This window comes from Camelus ferus, chromosome 21 (genome assembly GCF_009834535.1).
Source record: "Camelus ferus isolate YT-003-E chromosome 21, BCGSAC_Cfer_1.0, whole genome shotgun sequence".
NCBI classification, from domain to species: Eukaryota; Metazoa; Chordata; class Mammalia; order Artiodactyla; family Camelidae; genus Camelus; species Camelus ferus.
In genome coordinates this window covers 11,915,006-11,924,898 of record NC_045716.1, presented here as the reverse complement: position 1 = coordinate 11,924,898, position 9,893 = coordinate 11,915,006, and positions in this window count along the sequence as shown.

Genomic DNA, 9,893 nt, shown 5'->3' with positions numbered 1-9,893 from the left:
CAACTTTTAACAGAGAATTTATACCATCCACCTTCCCACTCTCTTGTATTGTCTACATACTGACATCATTTCAATTTTTTTATCCAGCTTTACCTGTGTAAATGTGGTTGTTGCCACTCAATAAATGTAGGAGAGTAATCAGTCACAAGTGTTTGTTAAATTTTAGAGGAGGATGTGAAGCTGGGTTAATACATAATCTGTATACATTTTGTGTTCTAGTAAGTTGTGAACACACTATTTGCCGTTTTAAAAAAAGTGTACTGCAGGCAAATCTTAAAATCTGTCTGACACAATAATAAAGTACTTAATAATTATTTTGAAAATGGAAACTAGTCATAAATAGTCCTAGATAACTATGTTCATTATTATAATTTTTCATAACAAAACTAAGTTTGTAGGTTGTCTCTTTCCCTTCTTATTAGTTTACAGATATCTAAAAATAGCCCCAATGGTGGTATAGTCCCTATGTCATTTACAGATACACAGCCTGGAACCCCCCCAGTTATAACCTCTAACATTATAGTGAGCATTCACTGTCTGCCAGGCCCTGTTCTAAGTTTTTGCATATTCATCTATATGATTATTTAATTCTTACAACAGCCTGTCAAATAGGTACTCTTATTACTCCTGTTATACAGATGAGGAAATTGAGGAACCAAGGATTTTATACCTGTCTCATCCAAAAACACAAAGCTAAGGAGTTGAAACCAAGGTAGTCAGTCTCCAATTTCCTTAACTGCTCTCCCAACTCGTGGTCTCTCTTGTGCCCCGAGACGAGCCTCCCTGTTCTTCCCCGAGTCTCCAATCCTCCCCTTGCCCTCTTTGTCCCAAGAGCAATGTGATCATCCCAGCTCTCCACCAAGAAGGCTGTGTTCTGGATTCTGAGACATGAAGGCAGGAAGGGAACAGGGGGGCAGCAAGCAGCTGACAGAGGATGCCGTGAAAATGGACCATGGGTTCTCAGCAGATGGGGGAAAAGCGGACAAAGAAACAAGCAAGGCAGGCTGAGCCACACCTAGGAAAAATTTTTATCTCTATGTCACACTTTCCCAGAGATCCTGATTCAAAAGCAAATTCTCCCTACGGCTAAAGGGCAAAATGACTATTTTTAAATTTACACAGAGAGAACTTCAGGGACAAATCCAATACCAGAAAAGAGTAGAAGAGATTTGTGAGTAAAGGGAATGTATTATTAATATTATTACTGCTGTTATTATTGTTGTTATTACTACTAGAGGTATGATATTCCAAACCCACTCAGCCTTATAGTTATCTGCATTCTCCCAGAATATTTTCCACATCCCTGCCCCCTGAGATTGGGACCGCAATCAGGTACCTAGGAGCTGAGGGGCTTCCTTCAGGCTCCAGGGTTGCTGAAGGGCCACAGACAGACCCACTTTGCCTCTCATAGAGACACCTCAGCACTGTGAGGGGCAGGAGTGGGCTGACAGCTGGACTTAAGGTTCTCCAGCTGCTCTTTCTTGTCAGGATCTGGTGAGGCGGCATTCACTCATTGGGGAAGGAATGATGAGTTGGAAAGGAAATTGGGTGAAAGTTGAATAGTTGGGGGTTGAATGTTATCTCCCTTTCCCCAGATAAGCCTAACTTCCTGAAGTAGCAGGCTGATTAGAGATGACTCAAGGCCCTATGGAATCTCCCAAGTTTTAAAGATGTAGCCGGCTGTCCCTGGACTGTTCCGTGATCAACCCTGGTCTCACAGGGACTCCCTTTACAATCCCCATCTTGGGGGAGGCAGAGAGAAAAGAAAAGAAGATGATGGAAACACAGGCACACCCTAGACTCCACCAACAGGGCTGTTTCGTCTCTGAGGCACCACCTTTTCCTGCTTCATCCTTCCTTTTCCTGGAAGTGCCCTGGCCTCCCCTCCACATCCTGTAGTGGGGCACCAAGGACTTTAATTTTGCACTTCTGTGCCCAGGCTAACTCATTCTCATTCTCACCTACAGGGGGAAGGGACATCCCTGAGGGAGGGAGGGAGGGAGGACCAGAGAGAAGATGTTACAGTTTTACTCACTGCCATCCTGTTCATCTTCACTAGCTAGGGACAAATAGAAGCTATGGACAGGAGATAATTGGGTTTCATGGAAGGTAGCACTGTCCATAACCACGTGTGGCGAGACTATCTGTCAAGGTGTGAATTTAGCTTTGGTTCCTCACTGCTAAAGGGAGCTGTGAAGTCTGCGCAGTAGTCTTCCTGAGGCTTTTGGTTCCCAGGTATAAAATCCTTGGTTCCTAAATTTCCTCATCTGTATAACAGACAGTATTACCGGGTGCTTTTTTTTTTTTTTCAATTGAAGTATTGTCAGTTTACAATGTTGTGTCAATTTCTGCTGTCCAGCATAATGTTTCAGTCATACATATACTACATATATTCGTATTCATATTCTTTTTCATTTTAGGTTACTACAAGATATTGAATATAGTTCCCTGTGCTATACAGTAGAAACTTATTTATCTATCTTATGTGCAGCAGTTAGGATCTGCAAATGTCTGGTAATCTCCCCCCAAATTCGACACTGCTAACATCTAAAGTACTTCCATAGAGTCCAAAGTAAGGGAAGGAAATCCCAATAAAGAGTCAATCCTATTTGCAGAATATAAATATATTTCTTGCACACCCAAAATTATAGAATAAAATTAATAATGGCATACCACTATGGTGTAGGATGGCATTTCTTGCTTGACATAAACATAAGCACATTTGAGAGAACATTAGTCTGGTTGCCTCTAAATTCCCTCCCCAGGAAGGCATGTTCACTCATTTGGGATTTGTAGCCATCTCAGAATACCTGGGTCAGGTTGGCGCCCTGGGCTCGCTCTGGTCGGCGCCCCCAGCACCCAGGAAGAAGAGGGGCAGGAATTGTTCTCAGTCTTCTGTCATATGAATAAGACTCACTTGAGCAGCTCATTTAAATTGTGTATCTTCGGGTCCAACACTCAGAGACTCTGACTCTGTAGGTCTGGGGTTGAGACCAGGAATCTACTTTAAATGAATATCTCAGGTGATTTTGATAAAGATGCCAAAATCCTAGCATGCTTTGAGATATGGTCCAGGGCCACCTAATTTGGGGAAGAATATTAAGAAGATTCCCATGGCTGGTGCTCAGCTATCAGTAGAATTTTGACCAAAATGCCACTGCCATTAATCCTGACACCCTCTCTACTGGAAGATCAGAGGCCTGGTTTGTATCAGTGCGGGGCAGATATAAAAAAATATTTAGGATGAGTTGGTGTTTTGAATTCTCATACATAGCAAGTGAATAATTTTTAACCAAAGAATAACTCTGAAGAAGTAACATAAGTATGTATATATTGTAACTCTCTTTTCTCCTCTGATTCAAGAGGATTCCTCAATTTCACTAATTTCCCTTTTTTAACTTCCTCCATGTTTCTGAGACAGCCATCCTGTGTTTCCTGGCTCCCTGCCTGGCAGTGCCTTATCTGAAAATTTCCATTTTCTGTTTTGGTATCTAAGAACTAACTAGTGGGAATATTGTCAAAATGGGCCAATTCCTGAATTCCCAAAGCGGAAGAAGTAAATATAAGCAGGCTGGTCGACTGACAGGGCCCTTCCTGAATGTAGCCAGACAGTTTGCCGACGGTTGTTCACAGGGTGGGTGGGGGGCAGAGTGGGGAATACCCCTGGGTTTTAGAAAGAGTGTCTTTGCTTGTTTTCCTTGGCCTCTGTGCTGCTTGTTTTTAAAGTCAGAGGTCTCCTAAAGGACTATTATTAGCTTTGTTCTCAGTGCTTTACATTGAGAAAAAAATCTGACCTCTGCTGTTTCTCCTGTGTATAGTTTGAATTTTTGAACATGTGAATGTACTATCAAAAAAACCCAAAAAGATCTACTGTTTTACACTAATCAATTCTACACTAAAAGCAAGCTTCCTTGACTTTTTAAGACTCCGATTTCCCATCTAAGAACTAATAGGTGCTTGACTACTCACCCTGCCAGCTGTAACATATTATGACATAGTGTGCAAATATAGGAAGAACCTAAGTTAAATCGAAGTGTTCGTTATTTTTCCTTGCTGTGATATTTTTAGCTAATTTAATAGTGATTTTTATCTATTTAATAGTGATACCACACATAAAGTGCCTACTGTGTGCCAAGCACTTTACATACAGGATTTCATACACGTTTCACAAAATGAAAAGCAGATCTTATGCATTCCATTTTACAGGGGTGAAACACCTTTAGCATTTCCCTGCCAAAGTAGGAGCTTAGTCCCAGAGATGCAACCCAGCAACTAGGTGAATGGCTAGCCCACATTAGCGCTGGTGTGCTAAGGCCAATTCTGTGGTGATGGGCTTTCTGACTGGGTGCTTATTATATTTCCTTTATTAGAAGTCAGACTAATTCCCTGAATCCAGGGACGTTCCAGACTTTTAAATATACAGAGGATATTTAAATATACAAAGTATAGCACACACTGTATACATTGTCCCATCCATATCCCCTTGCACTCATCTTTCCTGAATAACCCAGCTCTATTAGTTTTTGTATCACACTTGCTCCTTCACTCTGTGAATTGATACTCCACACACACACACTTCATTTTGTCTGTTCTACTACTTGGATACAAATTATGATTATTAATCTAGCGACTATCATTAATTGGCTACTTGACACGGGCAGCAATGCTAAGAACTTAAAATATACTATGTCATTTGATCATTATAACATCATAGGAATTATCTCCATTTTCCCATTTATCCCATTATCTCCTATCTCCACCTTGTAGATGAGGACACTGAGGCTTAGAGAGTTTAAATAACTTGCCTAAGATCTCATTTCCTGTAAGGGGTAGAACTAGAACTCAAATTCAGGCCTGCCTGACTTCAAAGTCTATGTTCTTGGCTACCACACTGCCTCTGCTGTAACTAACTGTATGATCGAACAATCACTTCCATTTCAACCCACTGCGTGGAATCACCGGCATGCCCCACCCTGTTGGACACAGCCCTAGACACCAGCTCCAAGATCACCACCCAGGACTGGAAGAAGAAGAAAGTTGTGGAGGAGGCAGAGAATGAAGGAGCACACTTGCTGGTGGGAATGCTGATTAGAAAAATGGGGGCTTGGATGTAGATGAGGAAGAGGAAGAAGGTGATGAGGAAGAGAAGGAGGATGAAAGTGATGGTGAGGAAGAGGCTGAGGCGGCTACAGGCAAACAGGTGGTTGATGATGAGGATGACCATGATGACACCATGAACAGAAGATGGATGAGGAGGACTAGAGAGCAGAAAAGAAAAAAATTAAACTAAAGCTAGCAGAAATAAAAGGAAATGAATAAAATAAAAGTCACGATGACCTATTCGCCGTTCACTTCCGGCATCGGAGTCTAAATGTGGTCAGTCTTTGAGCAGAGAGTCCTGCAGGCCAGGCCAGGCCACCTTGTCAGCACTGCCCACTGATAATATTTGCTGTCCACCCACAACCAAGATAGCAATGTGAATTTGAAACAGGGGAGGGAAAAATAACCAAAATTTCTTATTTCCCACTTTTCTTCTTCTCCTTCTCCTCTTTCTCCTTCTTTTTCTACTTTTTTAAATTGAAGTGTAATTGACTGCCCAAGATTATGTTAGTTTCATGTGTACAGTGTAATGATCCAACAATCAAATATGTTATGAAATGATCACAAGTCCAGTAGCTATGTGTCACATACAAGACTATTACAGTATTATTGACCATATTCACTGTATTGTATGTTACATCCTTGTGACTTATTCATTTTATAACTGGAACTTCATATCTCTTAATCCTCTTCACCTATTTCACCCAACCCACTACCTCTCTCTCCTCTGGCAACCACCAGTTTGCTCTCAATATCTATCTGTAAGTCTGTTTCTTAAGTTTTGTTTTGTTTGTTCATTTGTTTTGATTTTTTTTTTGATTCCACATATAAGTGAAATCGTACAGTGTTTGTCTTTCTCTGACTTGTTTCACTTAGCATAATACCCTCTAGGAACATCCATGTTGTCACAAATGGCAAAATTTCATTCTTTCTTACAGTTGAGTAATACTCCATTGTATATACAGTCATCTATTGATGGATATTTAGGTTGCTTCTGTATCTTGGCTGTTATAAATAATGCTGCAGTGAACATAGGGGTGCATATATATTTTTTGAATTATTATTTTTGGTTTCTTTGGGTAACTACTCAGAAGTGAAATTGCTGGAACATATAGTAGTTCAATTTTTAGTTTTTTGAGGAACTTCTATACTGTTTTCTGTAGTAGCTGCATCAATTTATATTCCTACCAACAGTGCAGAAGCATTTCCTTTTTTCCACTTCCTCACCAACATTTGCTATTTGTTATCTTTTTTGATGATAGCCATTATGACAGATGTGAGGTGATATTTCATTGTGGCTTTGATTTGCACTTCTCGGATGATTAGTGATGTTGAGCATTTTTCGTGTGTCTGTTGGCCATCTGTATGTCTTCTTTGGAAAAATATCTATCGGGTCCTCTGCCCATTTTTAATTGAATTTTTAAAATATTGAGTTGTGTGATTTCTTTATATAATTTGGTTATTAACCCCCTAATATCATTTGCAAGTATTTTCTTCTATTCAGTAGGTTGCCTTTTCATTTTGTTGATGGTTTCTTTCATTGTGCAAAAGCTTAAAAGTTTAGTTAGGTCCCATTTGTTTATTTTCCTTTTGTTTCCCTTGCCTGAGACAGAGCCAAAAAAAAAAAAAAATACTGAGAAGACCAATATCAAAGAGCATACTGCCTATGTTTTTGTCTAGGAATCTTAAGGTTTCAGGTCTTATAATTAAGTGTTTTCCATTTTGAGTTTATTTTCGTATATGGCTTGGGAAAATGGCATAGTTTGATTTTTTTGCAGATAGCTATTCAGTTTCCCCAAAACCATTTATTAAAGAGACTGTCTTTTCCCCATTGTATATCCTTGCCTCCTTTTGTTACAGATTAATTGACCATACAAGCATGGGTTTATTTCTGGATCTTCAACACTGTTCCATTGATCTATGTGTCTGTCTTTGTGCTTGTTTTTTTTTTCCCTTGAAAGTGACTTAAAAATGATAATGTGTTTGTAAATTTGATTTACATTCTATATTTTTGTACATATTCTTAAGGATCAACCATCTCTAATGCTCTCAGATGACCAAACCAGCCTTCAGAGTGTTTTCTGCCCTACTTCTGACTTAACTTATGGTGTGACCACGTTTGTTATAATTCTCAGAGGAGAAAAAAAAAAACTTGTTTAAAAAAAAGCAAAAACAACAATAAAAAATCGTATGCTGAGTATTCTTGTAACTTTTAAAACTTTTAAAAGTATAAACTTTTGTGTTTATACTTAGCTGCATGATAAGTAGTTTACAGAAGATGATTAAAAAGGCCAAAGATAAAAGCTTTCTTTCTTTCCCCTAGGTTTGGTTTATGAAGTGGCTATTTATTTCCCCTTTCTACATGTGATGTATGTGAGAAACCAGGCTATCCAACAAAAAATTAGAATTTTACTTTGCTGAGTTGTTCTTAAAAGAGAGAGAGAGAGAGAAAAGGAGATGGAAGGGCCAATTCACTGTATGAAGTTAATTTCCAGTACATGATGTTTGCTATAATCCAGTTTTACTTACTGTCCAGTTGCTAGTTTCCAAATTTTTACTGAAAAATGGGGGGTAATTTTAGAAATTATAGTGATGCCTTCTCATAGTGTATTTTACTAGTTGTTGCACCCCCGGGCCCCAATTCTGCCTGGCTTTTAGTTAAAAAAAATCATAAGATATTTGTTGGATGAATAAATGAGTGAAGTCAGTTGAAACGTAAAACATTTTTTAATGTGTCCTAATCTTGGATTTCAGAAAGGTTGACGTCCTAGAAAGAAAGTGTGCACACTTTTCTTTCTACTTTAATTTTTCCCCATGTAAAGACAGAAAAGCAGCACATACTTCAGTGCTATCACAAAAGTAGGAAACCAGTCTTTGACTACCCAGAAAGAAGAGTCCTGTTCTGGAAACCGCTCTGAGTCAGCCAGGCTGGCGGGGCCTCTGTATGTCCTGTCTCCAGACAGCGGCCATCTCTGTGTGACACAGGAGCCAGGGAGATCAGCTGCATCTCCTTCATCGTGCTTGTCAGTGTTCAGATTGACAAGTTAATGTTTATGTGGGCAGAGTTATTTCACCCACAGCTATGAAACGATAAATCTGACAGTAAGAAGTTTACATGCCTTGTCCGGAAAAGCGAGTGGGGAGAAGATTTGGGGCTGGCTTCCAAAATGGAATTTCCTTGCTCTCTGGGTGTTGTCTTCCTTGGCCTTTGATGGTTAGAGGTTCCTTTTGTTGTTAACAATGTTGACTTTGGAGCAAAAACAGAGTTCAAAAAACCCAGGGGTCTTTCTCCAGGGAATGTTACAGGAATACAGAGGGCAGTTTCACAAAGCCAGAGAGGCCTCATCTCTGCTTCTAACAGGCAGGAAGAGAGGAAGACATGAACAATACATGTTAAAGAAGCTCTGCTTTATCTCATGAAAAGATGCCTCCAGTCAGTCTGGCTAAAGGTAATTGGCGTGGGAGCGCCCTTATGATTCTCACAAGTGGAATGTTTACCTTAATTAAGACGGCCTTATCCGACTTGAGGGAAGTGAACCACTTTCTCAGATATGAATGGACCATAATCCCCAGTAATAAAACACAAATAAGACAATTGTCTAAAATGTCAGAAATGAGTCAGTTTCCCCCCTTGAAATATTCAGAAAATTAAAGCAAAACTACATTCTTTCGCATTTTCTTTGTCTAATAGATAATTTTTTAAAATATAATTTTGTTTTATGTTATTCTGCTGTTACATAGGGTGTAACGTTTTCACAAGGCTTTTTTGGGACTATAGTCAATAATTAGTAACACTCAATCACAGTCCCTTTCTCCGTATAATAATCAGTAGACACACTGGACACCCTCTCACATGTGCACAGATCTGCATGGAAAAGTACTAACGTTTTAGACTTGGACTTGTGTACTTATTTCCCCTTTCTGGTGAATTGGGAAATGGTATGCATTTTAATTGGCCAAAAGCAATGCTTATATTCTGGCAGCAACACACAACTTCTGTTACATGGTAAAGTGAATACAAGACTACAAAGGCAGGAGGTGTAAGTGAATTGTTATTGGGAAGGGAAGTCATCAACTTTAGCAGCAGCAAATGAAGAGCAGAGAAGGAGACTCCCTGTTGTCACAGATACACAAGACCTCCATCGTATATGATACAGGAGTCATTTCAGTTTGTGACCCCCAGCCCCGAAATGTCTCATGCTTTTCCATTCAATCTAATACTTCTGGATTCCTAACAAAAGGAATATATTAGGAACATGGAAAAGTTGCTTACTGAGTGAAAGGACACCCCCAAAAAAGTAAAGGAGGGAATGTAGAAATTAAAAAGTTATGTAGAAACAGAAAAAGACTCACAGACAGTAAACAAGCTTATGGTTACCAGGAGGTGAAGGGATAAATTGGGAGTTTGATATTTGCAGATACTAACTACTATATATAAAATAAACAAGTTTCTACTCTATAGCACAGGGAACTATATTCAGTATCTTGTAGGAACCTGTAACGAAAAAGAATATGAAAATGAATATATGTGTGTATATGTCTGACTGAAATGTTGTGCTGTTCACCAGAAATGGACACAACATTGTAAATGGACTATACGTCAACACAAAATAAAAAATAAATAAAAAAGAAGTTATATAGAACACTGTTTACACTGTAATTAACTACATTTTCATATCTTCACAGTAATATAAAATGCAATTGTTTGCAGAACTGGCTCAGATTACTTAAATACCAGATACATTTTTAGTCCTCAGAAGCTTTGGAAGTTATGTTTATACGAAATGAAGCTA